The sequence below is a fragment of the Aulostomus chinensis genome, chromosome 12 (genome assembly GCF_037954235.1).
Source record: "Aulostomus chinensis isolate RoL2024-O1b breed Wild chromosome 12, RoL_Achi_v1.0, whole genome shotgun sequence".
Classification (NCBI taxonomy): Eukaryota; Metazoa; Chordata; class Actinopteri; order Syngnathiformes; family Aulostomidae; genus Aulostomus; species Aulostomus chinensis.
In genome coordinates, this window is record NC_141331.1 from 24,632,455 (window position 1) to 24,652,798 (window position 20,344).

General features: G+C 42.4%; 1 protein-coding gene across 7 annotated transcripts in view; it reads right to left on the reverse strand.

Annotated features, from left to right (window-relative positions):
* The window catches only part of sema5ba (sema domain, seven thrombospondin repeats (type 1 and type 1-like), transmembrane domain (TM) and short cytoplasmic domain, (semaphorin) 5Ba), a 190,854-nt gene that overhangs the window by 148,852 nt on the left and 21,658 nt on the right, over positions 1-20,344 (reverse strand). For 6 of the 7 annotated variants that reach the window (XM_086220867.1, XM_086220868.1, XM_086220865.1 and 3 more), the window contains exon 2: positions 5,201-5,265. The exons of the other annotated variant lie outside the window; for it this stretch is intronic. The gene's annotated coding sequence lies outside the window, so the exon portion shown is untranslated. The remainder of the gene's footprint in view (positions 1-5,200; positions 5,266-20,344) is intronic. 7 annotated transcript variants of the gene reach the window in all.

The window sequence follows — 20,344 nt, forward strand, 5'->3', positions numbered from 1 at the left end:
CAAGAATCCTGCTATGTACACCATAGCATTAACATACCGTACTGTTCTTTAGCTTTTAGAAAGGATCATATTCCAGGCCCAGTTTGGACAAATAATGACATCAAACAAGTGATTTGAATCTTGCATTCAGAAGGAATTTCACTGTTAAACTGTTGTTAATGTTGCCCATACTTCCTGGTCAGAAAAGAAAGTAGCAACATGAGAAAATTTGGAGCTGATGATATCAGTTATATCTCTGTTTTTTCCCCGTGGACTGGCTGAGCTGGCTTTAGGCATCATCATTAAATGAAGAGTTTACTTCTGACTCCAGTAACCTGTTGCCTTCAGGGAAAAGTGCAGGAGCCATCTGTGCAGAGTCAACCCAAACAGCTAAAAGAAGACACTGCATGGGGAACAAATACTATCCATGCTTAACAAATACTATCCATGCTTAATCACATCACCTTAAATCCTTTTTGGCCAATCCTATTGGGCGGCATGGCTCAGGGGTAGAGTGGCCGTCTAGCAACCGAAGGGTCGCTGGTTCGATCCCCGATCCCGGTGACCATGTTGAAGTGTCCTTGAGCAAGATACTGGACCCATAATTGCTCCTGATGAGTAGGTTGGCGCCTTGCATGGCAGCCTCCACCATCAGTGTGTGTGTGAATGGGTGAATGAGATGACACTGTAAAGCGCTTTGAGTGCCGCTAAGGTAGAAAAGCGCTCTATAAATTGAGTCCATTTACCATCCTGTGGGTCAGTGTGCTTCAAATCATTTAATGACTTGAAATTGCTTCAACTCAATTTAAGACCTTGGCAGACTTTTAAGGATCCACCGATACACTTAAGTTGGATCCAGGGACTTTCTCCCTTCAGTAACATGGGTTTTAAGGCATCAGTTCTACAAACTCTGTATTTTATTCTCTAGATGTCACAGTTGATGAGGCCAATTAACTCAAATGCAGAAGTCAACACAGAGAGCTGACATTTTTTTTGCAGAACAAACAAGCAACACCATGAACTAACCAGAGATACAAAGTGATGAGGCTCACAGTTCCAGATAAACTGAGCAAACTCACCAGATAATCTGACCAAGACAGTAGAACAAACAGAACCTGGTGGGAGAGCCCGAAGGCCGATTGAGTAAGAGGCAATTAATGGAGGACTGACGGTGATGCAGTGAACCAAAATTATAGAGAGGAAGTAAATACAAAACCTGATATATGAGGGCAAAACTGAAGAACTTACACTGGAAACAGCGAAAGCTCATTGCTAATTCCATTGTAATATTCTCCACCATTTTGGACTACAAGACAAATAGGCAAATATGCAGGACCTACTGATGGATCTTCATGACAGCACCTTTGAATGCACACTTTTTCTTGATCATCTTGTCGTCAGTCTGCAAACATTATACTCCGCTGTTATCGCTGACGTGTATTCAGTCCAAAATGGTAAAAGCGCTGCCGTCGGTGAAGAGTTTCCTGCCTTGGGCTTCTGCGCTCTTCAAAAGAACTACAAAATGAAACAACTAAAGTCCAAAGCAGAAATAAAAGTCAAAAACAAAGTTCATGATGGAAAACATTAACGACCCCATAGAAGCCAAACTGTAAGGCATTTAATCTGCACACACACACACACACACACACATTACCAGATATTTGAATATTACTACTAATAAATTCATGAATTGTAAGTGGAGGAACAGAAGGTGAGAAGTGCTAAATTACTGCTGATTACTAGTTTTCTCATCAAATTGTAAAAAAAAACAAACACCGCAGACGGCTTTCCAAGAGCCCCTTGATCCAAATACACCCAAATATATTCAGTAGACGATCGTGACAAGAAACTGAATCAGGGGAATGTTATTTGCTTGAAAAACCACAATGACTCAACAATTATATTAACCTTGGTTTATTTCTTGAATTGACTATTAAATTAATCAACGAATCATATCAGCATTCATTCATTTGGCCTTTGAAGCAAATGCAATTGATTGCAACTTGACAGTGTAACAAAATGCCACAACGTGGAGAGAAACGAGCCGCTCTTTCACTTCTTGCATCTGCCTCTATTGGTTTATCATAAGTCTCATAAATCGTATTCAAAACAAGGCAACATAACTCCAGCTTACTTCTGCCACCTGCTCTCCTCTAACACGCCATCCTCACACATACAGTAAAACTGCCCGTGATACACACCACAGACACTGAATCAAAGGAGACAAAGATCTGGCAACAGCGGCAGTTTCCTCCGAGGGTGCAACTGAAAACTACAAAGGTCTGAGAAATTGTGTTTAATTTTGTAGTAACATGATGATTTCCTCCTCTACAACTAATAAACTGTTAGTTCGCTGAGTAAAGTGAAGGAGCAGGTAGTGGGTGAGTGCCAGCTGGTCTGGAAACAGTTCTCTTCAGATCCAGCCTCTCTACAACGAACCAAACTCTAGATGAGGCCAAGTGATGACATCAGGGGTCGAGTTACCCAAATATTTTCTGGTATTGACTGAATTGTTGACAGGGTAAAATAGGCTGAAAGAATTCGTATGAACCAAAGACCTCTGGATGACGTCAGCCTTACAAGACTATGAGATGTCTACCTTGGATCCACTAAGTTTTACTCATCTCAGGAGACCCTCTCCATCACCATCCCCCCGCGTGATGTGAAAGCCTCCTCTGTCAGCCAGGCCAAGGATCTGCCAGCGGCCCCTCTTTTTGTGCGCTGAATGGGCACGGCTCGGCCACGTTTTAAGGCACCCTAATGTACCATGGCTGGACCACAAAGGCAGCGTGGTAATTTGCCAGGGATAATGTCGCTCCCTTAATTCGGCCTTAGGAGCCACAAACAGAAACCTTTAAAGAGAATCCTCATCCAAGGATGAGTTCCCTGTCCCCCACTTTTTCTGAGTCCCTCTCACTCCAAGCCTTCTCTCACTCACTGGACTGAAAGGAGCTTGTTTTCTTCCGGCTTATAGTCATCCTGAACTAAATATCAGCAAACAACAGGGGGGCTGGAGGAGACAACATGCCAACCAAGAACGGATTCCCTGATCTCCTTCCAGAGGAGCAGCGAGAACCAAGACAAACACAGAAGACTTTCTTCAAAGCGGACAGAGAGAGGAGTGCCGCCGCTCTGCGCCGATGATGGAAAAAACATTTAGGCCACAAATTGAATCAAGCAGAGTAAGTGAGAGGGAGGCGAGTGCCAAGCAAGGGAAGCACAATTGTAGGCAAATGCCATTGCTGGCCTTTAGGGAGGTCAAATCCTGACACTGAGAGGGGGATGAGGATGGAGGAAAAGTGGAGCATGCTTTTCACCTTCCCCAGCACCATCATAAAATGGTCTGGGCTCTTCTAGATTGCTTTTTTGTTTTTGCTGTTCTTGTTGTGGGCAGTCAAGGGTTGTTTGACCAGATAAATGTCATGTCTCAACCTTCGCAGTGTCTAAACACAAAAGGAGCAAACATTTATGACCGTTTAAAACCTGTCCTGTCTGTTCTACTTGAGTTAAAGCCGGTCTCCATCCAGGCAGTGTGGCCTCCGCTGGTTGGCATCGACAGGTAACGTAGAAGGATGATCGCCTCTGTCTATGTTGGTTGGGGAGTATTTATGATTTTCCACGTTCTTCCGCCTTGAAAAGCCACTTCAACATTCTTTCCTGTAATCTCAAGCTTTTTGTTACCACCTCTTTTAAATTTATCTTTACAGTACCAACAGACAGTTCACTGGTCCATATTCTCATCGATCTGAGTCCTTACTAAGACTAGAAAAAGACAACACAACGTGCGTGTTCTGTGAGTCCAGTATGACATCATCAGGCAAACCTTGATCACTACTCCAAGTGCCAGACTGATTTGGTTTGCAGCATTTCAACGGTTCACAGTCCCACTTATCAAAGTGGTCATGAACTGTTTGATAGTCAACTACATGTCCAGCAGGATTATGGGAGGTTTGTAATCGTTTTGTTTTTTTATTTTAAAAAGACTTACACCTATCTCAACCATCTTTAACTTGCTGTAAGGGATTACATTCTAATTTATTTCCATGCACGGCACAAAGAGCTGTATTTAATACCTTTATGGCCTCGTCAACCACTTCATCTCTATTTGTGCCTTCATTCCTAACTACAATGCAATTTTGTCAAACGGCTGCGAACTGCGATTATTTTGGCTGATATCGCAGTTGCAATATGATTTGCTATATTCCTGCGACTATTGATTTGACATCATTATTGTCATTTTTTTGTGACAAGATCTAATTAAATGATAATAGTGGGGTTTTTGTTGGGGTCTGTGCAACACAAAGATGTCTTCAGAATACTGCAATACCACATTTTGAAATGGTGTTACGACACAATTATCCTTCAGCAAATATTTTGCCTTCCTGCAATTTGAAAATTGCATTCAGCCATTTTTCTATTTCAGTTAAATTCAAATTTATTGTGCAGCCCTCTGAAAACCCCATTATTTCTCAAAAAAACAACAAAAAAAACTGCAAAAACAGGACGTTCTGGGTGCTATTTTTTGTTTCATTGCACATTTCCTGTTCACTTTCCTTTTTTCAGTCTGATAGTACCAGGACTGCAACTAAAAGGGGGTTAACAGGTGTAATAATTACAGTATTGTTGGTTATTATCACATAAACTGCGAGCAGATAAACACAGTGACTAGCTTTTCTAAATGGATGTGATGTCACCAGGTGGTTTGGGACTCATGTGGCATCTCATTTGAAAAACCGTTTCACTGTATAATGTTGATCAGATTCACACTCACGCAGACACAGAGACAGAGGTAAAACCCATCCATTAGCAGTCTGTATGAAGCCCCTTCACTACCCCCCACCCCAACCCCACCTCTCCTGCTCCCACCTCTCTGCTCTTAACTGCTGCTTGTCAAATCACTTCACTCAGACAGAATAAAGGGCTTTCACCAAAAAAAAGCCTGCTCTACTTTCAGCACAGAGGAGAAATGAGACATGAAGAGAGACAGAGACAGAGACAGAGACAGAGAGAGAAAGTGGGAAAAGAAGGTGGCAGTCCCTAATCATCAGAGACATTCACAAGACCAGAGGTAAGCCCAGTTCTTTAAGAGCAACAATTGATGACACGGACGTGAAAAGAAACTTTCTCAGATAGTGCAACAAACAAACAAAGCCTAAAAATTCAGTTGAAGAAAGTAGTCGAAAAAAATTCATGAAAGTAAAAAAGATAAAAGCGTACTCACCAACTAAGCATCACTGGTGTGTAGGGACGGGGCTGAGAGGGCCGTCTGTCCTTTTCAAACCGATTCTGGTCGAAGGGAGAGAGACGGGGGGGGGGAGAGAGAGAGGAGGGGGAAGGGTGAGTCTTTCACTAGCTGCTCACCTCCTTCTCATAAGCAGGGTGCAGTGTCACAAAGGAGCACTGGCGCTCTCATAAACAAACCGCCAACTTTTCAATGGGGCAGGGAAGGCGGAGCAGGAATGGCATTTAAACTGAGACTTTGGGGTTGGGGGTGGAGGGGAAGCGATGCCTTTACATAGAGCGAAGGTCCAACTGGACAATAACAAACCACAAAGTTCAACACAGTTCAAGCCCATTAAATGCTAAATCCCATATAACATGAGGAGCGTTGCGCTGTCTAGAAAAGCACATTCCAGTTTAACAGTAAATTAACAGAAGTAAGTGAAGAGAAGAGATGTTGTTATTGTGTTGAATCAAACACAGATGCTAATATGCAGAGAGCACTTAGGAATCCGAGCTTTTTGATCCCAGCGCCACAGAGCAAATTGGAACAAATAGGCCTAGCTGGTTTCTACGGCAACCTGAAAGAGCAGCTCAGACTTGCTATCCCTCTTGTGGCGTCAGTTGCCTCGATAAGGCTGCTGTTTCCTTCAACGGCACATGAAGCTGACTGACTGATATCACACTAATAATCACACACAGAATGATGCTATTCCTCAACATGAGACTTGAACTAGGCAAGGATTTTGTATTTGACTGATTTAAACTTGGGACATTCGAATTATTATTATTATCATCATTATTTATTTATTTTTTTCCCATCGAACTCATATACTATTTAGCTAAAAAAATTCTGGAAAATACCACGCGTCCATTATGTTTCTCATTTTGTCTCACCGGTTGCTCAAAACTGAAATGTATTCAATTTACCACGACACAGAAAAGACAGCTTGAACTGAAAACTATTTCTTTTTAGATCAAGGATTGAAATGTATCACTCGTGAAAATAGTTTATTAAATATCCATCCAAAATCTTTGGCTGGATGCTGAGAGAGTAGCCACAGGTGGACCCACGCAACCAAGAAGATTTTCTAAACTGCTAATTTGAGAATTTAGAACTGAGAAGCAGGAGGTGTCCACCAGTCGGACAAAAACACTCTGCTCTCCATGACGTCAGCGTGAGATTAGGCACATTCACTGCAACAAGTGAGGAGGAAGAATTCTCATAAAGTGCTTAGTCTGAGACATATAGCCCCCCCCCTCACACACACACACACACACACACACACACACACACACACACACACACACAGGCACACATACACAAAGTTCCCCGTGGTGGTGCCGTCACAGCAGACACTCAGGCAAACAAAGTCTGCTACTTGGCAACGCTGCTAAAATTCAGTAAAACTTGAATGACCAGATGACTGGCATGTGCCATCCAGTCAGACACAAGACAAACTGCAGAGCTGCAGCTTGACAAACACAACACCGCGAGGGCAATAACATCTGATTAGAAAGTCAATGGCAGTTCTAGACCTCTGAATCGCTGCCAGCATCTCTGATGGTCTCCCTGATGCACTAGTTTCAGTCTCGTGCCTGTCAGAACTCAGAAATACTCCTCAACTCCTCTGAAAAAGCGCTTCTTCAATCAACATGCCAAACATTACTGCTCCAGGTGACAGCTTTCACATCCACACCGACTGAAACCACTGCAGGACAGACGCATCAGTCACTGCTCACACTGGGAGAACACTGTTATCACTTCATTATCCCATTAGACGTTTGGGACTCATTTTGTCACATCAACAGATGAATTCTTGAGGTGTGGCTTATTTATTGGGCAACTTTTCAATATTTAGTAGAGAGGGGCCATTTGAGAAGTTATTTCTTGGTATTGTGACAGTAATGCAAAGTTACACACGATGTAATGAACTGCTGATTGTGGAAGAGCCGGACTGAACATGTCACACACTTGACTGATGCCTTGTAACACACACCTTGACAGACAGACTAAGAAGCCTATTCCTGTGCTTTGGAGTACCCAGTCGCGGCAAATGAATGTCAGCTGAGTTTGATTAGCAGTCTGATCATCATTATCACCCTGGCAGCTCTGAATCTGGAGACGTCCCCTGACACCATATGATGACACTTATCGTACAGTAGTGCTACTTCCGATAGCAGTATGACTTCAACTAGCTGGAGATGGGAGTTTCTTGCAATGGGTCTAAAATTGTTCAGCTATCCACGGTGCACCCAACCACCCCCCCCCTCCCACACACACACACACACACACACACACACACACACACACACACACACACACACACACACACACGGTTCTCAGTATAAGAAGTGGTTAGCAATGGTGAGCATCAGACCCAGCAGTGAAAATAAAATTGTCCTAATTAAGCTGAAGTTACTAACTGAATCAGACAGTTTAATGAAATGAGCTAGGTGAGGAGGCTCGTAACCAAACAGTGGGAGCTCACACACACACACACACACACACACACACACACACACACACACACATGCACAGAGGAAGGCACACAAACATTCAAACGTTTGTACTTTATTCTTTCTTCAGGGTAGCAGAGGAAATATGTCTAATTAGGAGCAAATTACTGCCTGAGGCTTTCCAGTTTACAGCAGACAGTAGCAAGGAGCTGTTATTGAACAAACAGCCACCTCACATCCCAGTTTACTGAGCCATGGCACACAAGAACACTTTTACTGTAGAAGAGTCAGAGAAACTTGTAAAGCTGTCGATGTGTAGTTTGATTCCAACAAGATAAAGGGATGTTTTCACCAAACAGTCTTCAAATACTGCACTGGCAGAGAGCCCTCAGACTAATGCTGTTCCCGATGATGAAAATGGAAAGAAGCTCTTAGATGACACATCAATTTCAAAAGCTCAGTATGAAATGAGTATCATGGTTTATGGCCGAGAGGTTAATGCACCGATCACAGGACACAAAATCCCTGCTTTGTAGCCCTCGCTGGAGACTTCAGTTGTTCCCCTCAAGTTATTCCCCATCCTTCCCTCCCCTCTCATTTCCTGTCATTGTTCTATTGTCTCCTGTCAAATAAATGTATTGAATTGGTTGGAAAACAAGTTCATTTCTTCCTGTACATGAATTTAGAGTTCAATTCCATTATATACGGCAAGATTTTGAGGTGGGAAAACGAATAAAAATGGATGTAATAGCAGTGTGTGGCAGTTACAGTGTGAGTAATAAGCCAGAGTTGGAGAGGTGCCTCTCACATATATCCTCCTAATTCAGAGGAAACTCAGCACTAGAGGTCTTCAGGGGTCCATAAATTCTTGACCAAACCCTAAAAGTCCCAGGCTGTAACCAAACTGGACCCTCTTATTGTTTTGTTACAGCCTTTGAAAGCTCAGAACCAGACCAGCGGAGACCTGTGGGGCTAGACCTGTGGGGCTGGGCCTGTGGGGCTGGACCTGTGGGGCTAGACCTGTGGGGCTAGACCCAGCCTGGACCTGTCTCTTATTTGAATGATAGGAAGTGAGAGAGGACAGACCCAGGAGAGAGACACAGACCCGACTGGATCGCAGCGACTCACCTAAAACCTCCCACTGTTTTCTTCGGCTAAGTTCATCACGTTGCATCGATAAAAGACGCCCAGAGGAGACAAAGCAGCACCTTCACATTTCGTCTCTAAAGAAGCTGCTACAGTGCTCTGCTCCATTCTCACAGATGTTTTACAATTTACTGACAACTGTACTTGTTGCTGAATGTATTTTGGCAGCAATTAGACGGTCTTCTTGTCCACCAAGAGCAACTGATTGCTGAAGCCAACCAGCCGTCACAAGAAACAACGCGACCAGAGACGAGGGGGAGAGCTGGGTGATGCTGATGGAGAAGAGATTTAATGCTGCGACTGATCTGAACTCCAATCAGAAAACAAGCATCTTCCAAATTCTTCTTTCTGCAGTACTAATCAATCTGATTACGTGGATATTTCTGCACTGTTTCGTTAAGTTTGTTGAATCGCAATCACCTAAAGCACCGATTCATCTTCGGATGATAGTCAAAACCAACAGCATTGTGTTTTACATTTCAGGGACCACAAGTAAACTAGCAGCAGAATGGTGAGCTCGGCCCTTGTTGGTGGGGAATCCAAGGCCTTGCTCCTTTCTTTTCTGGAGAAGAATGAATAATCCCAGGTTGATTAATAGTGTATGACATGATCCTCTCCATTATGTGATCCAAGGCTCTTACCACTCTGCTCCGCAGAGCTCCTTCATGATTTGCCCATTTGGATCTCAGGCCCGGCAGATCAACCGGAATCATGAAGATATCTGCAAAGTACTATAAGTCCAGCATGTGCATGTCAGTACACAGCACATTCATTCGCTCAGTTATGGATTTAAAAGACAAATGCATGACAACAGGTTTCGTGTGAGCAGTAACAGAGAAGATGGCCTCGTCTCCACTGCCTGCTCACACAGACACACTGAGTCCTGCAGGTAAGCGCTCTTTAAATCAGCTCATGTACCATTTGTGCATTATCTGCTGTAACCGGTTTGCAGTGTGAGAATATGCCATTAAATGTCAAACCTCTGTAGATGTAATAATCAGAATGAGGTAGAAAACATCCTATTTAGTAAATGGAAAAAAAAAAAATCCAAAGGGTGCGTGGAGTAGTACATCAACAAATCATCAGATGTGGCACCAGCAAATGTGAACAGCTCTGGAACGTTCACCTTTAAACAGTGCAAGCAGACCAGTATCCAGTGGTTATCACAGTAACCTACTATGATAGATCTATTATCTGACAAGATATTGCAAAGATATTAATATTGTGTGGAAAAAAACAAACATTAAACATGTTTTTACTCTGGAGTTTCCATTGAAAATAGCATGTGGCTCGTGTAATTCTATATGACAGCAATGGGGAATGGGAGAAGCCGCTGGCACTATTCCTCTCACGCCACCTTTTTTCACACAGGAATAAATAACATTTGGTGGGGAAAAATGTGTGATTTTTACCGTGCCAGTACAACACAATCAACTGAAGATACTTCAGAGAGAGCGCGACAGCAGTGGCAATTACATCGGCCAAATGATCGAACACATCCACGCGGCTGGAGGTGGTTGTTGCAGGAGTCCACAGTCGCATGGCTACACACACAACAACACACATGCATGCATGCTGCTGACCAGGTTGACTCGCACTGATGAGATGGTTTGACTTGCACAACCCGAAACCACAGCATCCATTACCTTTGTGGTTCTGCTCCCATCTCTTTCTCTACCTGGCTTTCCGTAACAGTTTCACATGTCCACGGATTTCCATCATAGCACTTGACACCTGTTTATACGTAGCCTGACCTTTGAACCCACACTCCATTATCTCAGCAACAACCTCTTAAGGTTAGTGCAAAGGTCACTTGTGTTATTGAAGGAGTGGTGACAAATGGGAGAAAGGTCACAGTTAAGAAATAAACCAGGCCAGAACTCAAACACCACATAGGGAATAAAAGTAATGAAGTGGCGAGGGAGACAACCACGCATATATGTGCTCCAAGTGTTATATAAATATGTGAGCGTTCATGTACTTCTATCTTTGACAGAAGCAATCTCAGACCTTGTGTCATGAGCGTAGTGTTTTATCTGATTGCTCACTAAGCTAAAGTGGGTCTCTGTAGTAATTAAATGGCAACTCAATTAAAGCAGCCTTGAGCAGCTAATGCATCAGTGTTAGCTTTCACTCCTCAAACTGCACAGCTGACCAAGTGGCATGGAGAAATGATAGAGAATTAACATTGCTATTTAAATACACCACTAGATGTGATTCCATGTCGCCTTAGCTTGTACATTGTACATAGTTTGTACTACATTGCGCGCGATATTCGAGTGACGCTCGATGAAATACTGAATAGTGATAATGTATTTTGTTGACATACAGAAGAGGGAACTAGTGTTACCATGTGACTTTGACATCATCACAACTAGCTTAATAGATGTGTTTTCAGTATGATGATGTTTGTAGTTAGCAGCTCTTGAGACATGAATGTGTGTTAATGTGTGGTACTCTAACATTTTATTCTGTAGTACAGAATGTAAAATTAACATAAGCTTGTGTGAACCTTTGGAAACGTATTGACAAGCAAATTAACTGCTTGAAAAAGCACATCTGGTGTGGAAAGACCATAAAAGGGCAGAGTTGGAACAAACTATGGCAGAAATCACTCTGGGTTATGGGTTCATCTCACTATGACATGCATGCGGTTCAGTTTAGCATGAATAAAAAGCCCTTGTTGAAAGTTTGCTCCATTTTCCATCCCTTTGCATCGTTGTTTCTATGCCAGTGAAGTCACAGTCCCTCACCAAAACTAAACAGCTCCCCTCTGCCCACCAAGAGTCTGAAACACTTGGTCCCCTCTTTATCGGCCCTCCCTGCAGTAGCAGGTATCATGAATGGGGAGTACTCTGTGATTGCTATTTTAAACTGCATAACATGTGTTGTGATTCGTGTATTTTAAATACAGATGTGATATTAAATCGTCTATATTTAATTATTCACATTCCTCTATCATCAAGCATAAAGGTCTACAAATTTAATTGCGACTAATGTGGCCTTGGTGTTATTGCATACTATTTTTAAAATTTTCCTTTTACGATTCTTTTTAATCAACGGCCAAATAAGCCTTTGTGTTAATTAACCTCTTACTGCATGCCACAAAAGTCTTTAAAGCAGTATTATATAGAATGTGATAATAAACCCTTCACCATCTCTGACTTGTGTTTTAGGCCTCGACTCTATTTAAAATTTCATTGCTATATTGGGGGTCTTTATTCATTCAGTTTAACCAACCCTGGGGATCTGTTTTTTTGGTCACAGTACTGTCTTCTTTGTGTGAATGGAACATAGCCTGTATACAGTATATGTTGGTATCAATGGAGTATTTTATGTGCGCTGATTTCTACTATGTTGTTTCTGGTTGTGTGTTGTACTGGACATTGATCTTGATCACAATTTTGGCTCCCTCATACCACAAATACCGTAAATGACCAATTAATAGCCCCGTGTCAAACTGCCGCCGGGTCTCATATAATGGCCGAGGGTCCGACCTCATTTTGTAAAATAGACGCCTGTCTCAAATAAACGCCAGGTTCGTTTAAACGCCTGGGGGCCATTATTTGAGATTCATTTTATCTTAACTTGGTTTCATGTAATATTTTGCAATTTATTTTAACTTACCAGTCATTTATGTCGCATGACGTTAGCGCACCGCAAACAGCAAATCTTCAAGCTCATGGTTCCATGCAGATAAAGAAAAAAAAAAAGATCTACACGACGCGTTGTGAATGTGTAGATCTGCTATTTTGGCCGCATGAGACTGTCGTGGAAGTCGAAGTCCACGGGCCTCAAGTTGTCACGGCCTTTTTCTTACTAATAAAGTGTTCTTGTGTAAAGTGTTCTGTGGACAATCTTGATATTTGCACTGCTGTTCTTTAAAGTACTACAGTATATTGTTATACCTTGTATACCTATTGCTAAACACAAAAAAAAAAAGGCCCAGTGCTGGCCAGTGCCAAAATAAATAAAAGCCTGTTACCAACAGACGCCTGGTCTCTTTTAAACGCCCAGGGTCCACATCGGTTTGGCAAAATAAACGCCCGGGCTACTAATTAGTCATTGACGGTAAATGCATTCTTGACATTTAAAAAGTCTATCAGTAGGAATCTCTGCTGTTGCGCATCATCAAATCAGGCACTTCAAAAGCCAGCCACTAGGGGGAGGTGTTTATGTGGAGCTGTCATGCTGCCTTTAACAACATTTCCCTTCTTGTCGTGGCTGCAGCCAAGGGAAGAGGAATAAAAGAAAGAACAGGCAACAAAGTGAATAACAAATGTGTGGAATAGTAGGTGATCTAGGCCCTTGAAACAAATCAGCATCTGTTGCTAAGGAGTATTCTTAAGTTGGGTGAGGGGATGCACAAGGACATCACATGCAGAGAGCGCTGAAGACTTGAGTCTGTAACGCAAAGCAGCACGACTGACTTATTCAGCCGCCTGTGAAAAACATCACAAACTGTTCTTCAAGGAATCCATGAATGCTAAGAGGAATAACATCAATAACGCTCACCTCCCTGAGTCCCTGTCCGTGGCACTTCAGACACCAATAACAGCAACACGGTGCACCATCATTGTAACTTTCAGTCCAATCCCATTCTATTAGGCCAAAGGTGAGTACAAATATATTCATATTTTAGTTTAAGAGTCTGGATGTACAACTCATTAAAACGAATGTCGCACAACTTGGAGCTGACCGCAGAGGTGTTTGTGGAGCAAAATATTTGTATTCAGTGAAAATAAAAATATCTGGTTCCTGAAAATAATGGAAAGAATCATGATAAATAATAATAATTTCAATAGTCAAAGTGATGATTAAACTTTTGGTCACAATCATAACATTAAAAACTATTTTTGTTGGAAAAGTCCTCTCACGCTGATTAGCGTGCAAGCGATCTTCAGTGTTCCAATTACAGTCTGTTGGTGCAGAGTGAAGTGCACAGTGGGGTGCTGTGGATAGCCTGCAGGCAGCCAGAAGTAGCCAAAAGGCTTCTGCGGTTCTGGCAAGCCAGCAGAATAAAGATCCAGTTGACTGACCACTAAAACCTCCCTTAGCATTTCTGCATTTGAACAAAAGGTGATTACTGACCTCCAATCAATCTTCAATCTTCGGTTACTTTACCTCCAAATCTTGCTGATTAAAACTGATCAAATTCTGGCTTTAGGAGAAGTTGGATTCAGTGCTGGAATTTAAAATGCCGTGAAAAGCCAACGCCAGAGCTCTCAGTGGCCATAACTCTGACGTATTCAACATACAAAAATTACACGAGCAGGAGACTGAAGCAGCTTCCCTGCAGCGTCCAGCATGTGCTCTCCATAATCCTGAAACTTGAAGCTTCCTAACACAGCTCTGAGAGAATATCCCCAACAACGCACATACAAGCCCTCCATCCCTCATTATCCAAAAGACTTGATCTCTGTTTCCTCACTTATTTTTCTTCTACCCCACATCTCAACTGAGAGAAGAAAAAAAAAAAAAAACACTTGACGGTAGTAACATCATTAAAACCTGCTGCACAGCCCTACGATTCGGCTAAATCCCCCGACTTTGTGGGTGGAGAGAAGCTGCACTCAAAAACACAGAGATTCTTTTATGCAGTCCTGAAGTGGTTACTTCTCTCGAAGGGGGATGAACCGCATGAGGCACCATTTGCACCTGCCGTTCACATGCACCTACCAAACACCGTGCTCTGAAAGTAGGAACAGAGGGAGGGTGAAAAAAGATAACTCCTTTTCCTCTGAAGGAAGGAAGAAAGAGGAGGGGGAGGATGAAAAACAAGGGGACAAAAGGAGAGAGAAGCACTGCATCAGGCACCTTCCAGAGAGAGTTTGCCTGCAGACATCCCACACAGAACAAAAACTTGTTTGGTTGGCTGTTTGCAGCTGCATGAAAGCAATTTCAAACACAGAAGAAAACAGCTGTATTATGGCAATTAGCAGCCTTTTTGCTGTAGATGCTACAAAGCTCATGTGCTTTTATACCCTTCACTATGTAAATTACTCATGGAAAATTGACTGAAATGTTCCCATCAGCCTAATGTATTATGTGCATTAGGCTAATATAGCTTTCATCCATCAGAGCTAAAACACAGCTCCTCATGCGAGGCATATATGGAGAATGACAATGAGCCCAGCCAGGAGCTTTTGCAAACATGAGCTGAGGTGTCCCTTTAACCACTGATGTCACAAACATGTTCACTCGTCTTCAGCTTTAAGAGCTCTCCATTCTGCTTTTAGCCAGATTCAGGGACCCGGTGTCCAAGATAACGAGATCCGATCCAGGCAAGTAAAAGTATCTGAACTCCTCATGAATACTTTGGGCCCTATTTAAGCGACCTATGACGCTAGGCAGTTGGCAGATGAAAGAAAATGTGTGTGCCATGTATTTGCTTGAAGCTTGTTCAGCTTCACTGTGGTATTTAGAGGGCGCGTCATCAGCGTGCAACCATGGCGCACGGTGCAAAGAGGCAGTCCTGAGACACTTAAAGATTCCTGGAGTGTTTCATGAATGACATCACTCAAACCAACCAGAGTCCCATTCCCTTTAAAGCCCAGGGAGCACCACACCACTCCTCATTAACATATTTAAGCAACTATGGGAGCAGATGGAGCGATGTTCATTTGTTAAAGAGGTGTAAAAAGGTCATTTTCACTGGCTTGAAACGAGCAATGGCGCCTGTATTTGACCGAAGAGGCTGCACCACGCTTAAAATAGGGCCCTTTGTCTACTTACGAGCAATCTTACTCTCAGAAGTCCCAAAACAGCCAGGAAATAAAACACAGGTGAAAGGAAAAAGTCCAGATGCAGAGAGTTTATTCGCTCTCAATAGATAAACCCAAGTCATCTTGTGGAGAAGACTAATTCAGAGTGCTATACATAATCCTTAAGAACTCTTTTCTCCAGGCGGGAAGATCTTCTTACATAAACATATCAGGAACTCCCAGAACATCGCCATTTTTGGGAGATATAATTTTTTTTACTAGCATGGGACTCTCAGAAAGTCGTGAGGTTTCTACCCTCAATCAGTTCCAACCTGTTCTCGGCAGATTTGTCCCATCTATCCTTCTTTTTCTTTTTTTTTTTTACTTGAATACATTTCAGGCTACATGCTGAATCAAACTTTACTGATTACTTTAGCTATTAGATAGTTTCATCAGGCAACAGCTACATGTATATGGCACCTATTGCTCATGAAAGAGAATGCATGAATACTTTGGTCTAACAGGGTGCAATGATTAACAGCATCACGGGACATGTGATGATTCTGCATTTGATTTGTTTTTCAATTTTATTTGTACGGCACCAAATCCCAACAAAAGTTCTCCCATGACTCTTTACAGGTAGAGCAGGTCCAGTACCACACTCCTTCAATGAACCTACACCCAACAGTTCTCCATCAGCAAGCACATCCTGCAACAGCGGCGATGAAAACCTTCCTTTTAACAGGCAGAGCAGATCCAGGATCAGTGGGGACGGCCTTCTGCTTTGACCGGCTGAGGGGAAAGAGAGCAGGAGTGTGGGGTAGAGACAAAGACAGATAATGGAGGAAGACATTTACGCAGAAGGAAAGAGAGGGACAGAGGGAAAGGAGGAGAGACTGATGGACAGACAGGGACTTGAGCAGGTGGGGCTACGGGTGGCAGCTTGAGCCTCTTCAGGTCTGGAGCCTCCTCCAGCAGAACCCGGGATCTGGGATGCGAGGAGCCTGAAGGCTCCGGAGAAAATGGATTCTGCTTTGATTTATTCACACATCGTGATGATGATAGCTGTTACGTGGCTGTAATGAAAACTCTCGACAACACTGGCCGAATGTGTCAGTGCCCCATTGAGCCACGATGACATTAATGAGTTCCAACAATCTTTTTTTTTGTGGTTCTCTGTCAACGATTTCAGTTCCTCCTAAAAGCATTGCTACTGCATCAGCTCTTACATATTGAACCTCCTGACACCCTACAACAGTCATTCGCAACCTTTTTAAGACAGGATCCCCTGGAGATCATCAGTTTGAGGTTTGCAACCCTCCCTTCCAAACTGTGTGGCCCAAAAAAAGAATCACAAATTCCATTTTAGCAAAAATGTAAAGAAAAAACTAACCCTACACTAAAAAAATAACTGCACCACTACAGTATTGCTAATGTGTGCTTTACTTTATTTAAAGAATGGAAAGAAATGATCTTATTACTGAGGGGCTTACTTGGCCTTTTAACATGTAAAATAGAAGTATATGCCGTAGTCCTACATGCCTTAGTATAAGAATTGTTTTTTATTGTTGTTGTGGTACTTGGTAGTATTCACACGAATCTTCATTGTTTAACTGCAGAAGCTCTTTGGCTCTCACAGACTAACTCTCCATGCCAGGACAGAGACATCCCGAAAATAATCTGGCAAGTGACGAATGCATCTGAACCCCCAGGCTGAGATCCACTGGTCTAAATTAGTCAACTGTATTATACTTTAACACAATGGCTTCCATAATTTGGACAAAGTGGTCAAGCACAAACCATCACCAAAGAAAACTAGCCTGTTTTCATCGTCAAATCTTTTCACTTGGGCTGCGACGAATCAAGACTATGACAACACCGCTGATTAAATTTGCATTGCAATTCTGCAAGAATAGTGAATCAGTATAAGAATGTATTGGGATTTGTTTGTTTTTTGATCCATACAACAAGATTAATACACTGAATCACTTTTTTATGTGAGGCCAAAATTAAAATTACACAAATTAAACACCTTTCACATAAAGTTTTTCTTTACAAAACCCTAGACTTCATCCAAAAGCAGTGAATTAAAAGTTTATAATTAAGTTTTTAACTAAACTACAGGGATAACTGCAATTTTTAGCTGTTACTGATATTATACAAGTTGCAAAAGGCAACACATAGCAAGTAGGGAGGGTGGCGACGCTGGTCAGGACGAACTGAAAAACGAATCATCTGTTGTCAAGAATGAAGTGAAATGGTTGGATAAACAAAAGGAGAGAACAGCAGGCAAGAAAAACACAGAAGACTCCACAAGGACTGACACAGCAAACCAAAACTGAAGCACTGACGCCTGGAAACACACAGGCTATCATAGACGAAAGGAGATTTTCAAAATAAAACAGGAACTTACAACAAAACGGGCTGTGTCATGAGACATGGAGATACAATAGAGAAGAATTAGAGATGGGGCATCAGAACGTGAATTTCAGAACTGGTGCTGATATTGACTTTAGTCACATATCAGCTGACTTCACGCACAGATCAAATGTCCCAATGAAGGTGAGTATTAATGGACTGATTCTGACTCCAATCCATGGCTGGACCGTGAAGCTGTGACGTAACATGAAATACATCCCTAAACACATACACAGAGGTCAAATACATTTACATTTAAATTCAAAGCAATTCTCTGTATTCGTGCTGTTTGGTTTATTGCAGCCTCCTAATGTAACCTTCAACATAAGGGCAACAAAAACTATGAGACCATCCTGGAAAAATGAGCCCCGACATCAGAATCCACATCGGTATCAGCAGATGTCAGTCCTAATTAAGAAGAATGACCGAACATGGAAAACAAGGAATACCAAGGATCAACGATCACGAGAAAAATAAAATGTGAATGATATTAATAAGGGTAGTTCTCAACTGTTGGGTCATGACCCAGAAGTGGGCCAAGTTGGTAGTGGACTTCAGCCTACAGTTGTTACCTCTATGACACTTCCTGTTCATTTCTAGCAAATAAAGCCGCTAATTGAAAGTATGCGAAAGGAACATTTTTCTCATGCACCACCACCAGCTGGTCACTGTGGTTGAACATTATACTCTTGTCTCTTGTGATACTGACATGACGTTTTGTATCTCAGCTGCAGCCTGCGTCATTTTTCATCGAATAAATTTGAGTGGAAAAAGTAGAATCTGCTAAATTTGGATTGTTAACAAACAAACAAAAAATTGGAGGTCCTATGGAGGTTTGAGCAGCTGAGAAACACCACCTTCAAAAAAATATCATACAGAAATGAATTGGAGTTTTACCTCTTCATGTTTCAATCACTTAAAAACCGGTAAAAGGAAAAAAATCACAGCAGAGGTACACTTAAGTATTGTTTTTACAACAGCAATACCAACTAGATGAAGTATTTTTGCATTATTGCAATTGCAACCTCATGCTGTACCTCGGAACTCCATCAGAAGTAGCAAATAGCAAGCATACTTGTGATAAATTGGTAAAATAGGGTTTGTTAAACAGGTTTTTAGTGACAGAGAACCAACCTCAACTAACCCCTGCACACGAACCCATCTAAGGTTTCTTTCATTTTGAAGTGGCCAGCCTGGAGAGTGAGAGATGGTTGCAAAGAGAGAGAGTAGATAGAAACAGCTGCCTGCGAGTGATTCATCTTCCCAAGCCAGGCTTGGTCAGGTGGACACAGAAGTGCAGGCCACATCTGGTGTTAATCAGTGCAAATCCCACCTGGAGAAGAGGCTGAGAGAGTCCAAAAAAACACAGAGAAAGCAGCTTGATAAAAAGCAGAAAGAATGTTTGAGAGAGACATCAAGCGAAAAATGACAAGTTAATCAACAAGAGAGTGACATTGGGGATCTGTTGCTCTAATGAATAAAATAGAGATAAACAAGACACGGGGCTGAGACGGTGAGAATTAGAGCGTTTAACACACAAGGGGCTGGCAATCCAGCTCAGTCCATCTTTTTAAGTGCAGGAAAGAATCCGCTTTTCATCAGATTGGTGGAAGGATATAACTAAACAGACAATAGGGTCAGGTAACAGTTCCTGTCTTCTACTGAACCCCTCTCCTGGGACGAGAGCAGATGAGTTCCTGACTTTCTCTGGGAGAGCTGCAGAGGGTGTTTGATTAAGTCATTGTGTGTTTACAGCCACAGACTCATCCATCATATGCCCCGTTTGCTTAACAACTCCTGAAATTGCAGTACTTAGCAATTAAGATTGAATTGCAGAACGGAGAGACAGGTTCAAATTATATGTGACGCAGTAAAGGAGGCAATTAATTTGGGTTCAGAGAGAGCATGGCCTGAGGAGGGGTGGGCGATCGCTACGGGGCGTTACACCGTCTGAGTGTGTCTGTGCATGGTATCCCAACTGATTCCCCAAGAAGACGAGTTCAAGCCAACGTATCATTTCCTCACCTCTGGAAAAAAACCTTGAATAAACTTAAGGTGCCTTCTGCAGAAACAGCATGAGGCAACACAAGGATGTTTGCAAGTGATACATAATTAATTTAGGTTTCATCTGCCAAGCTAAGAATGTTTGCTCACACAAGCGGCACACTCCAATCAAGGTTGTGATTCAAGCTTCTCTCTCCTGTCAGCCTCTCTACGCAGCAGATCAAAGCTTTCCGGCATTAATGAAACCTCTCCAATGATGGTCCAACAATGACATCACCTTTATTCAACGTCTGTTTCATTACACTCCCCAGTATCCACTTCAAACAGACATAAACTCATTTAACTCTGTCTGCCCCCCGCCAATGACAAGACACTCAGTTAATTTTTATTTTCAATGGCGCTGTTCCAGATCA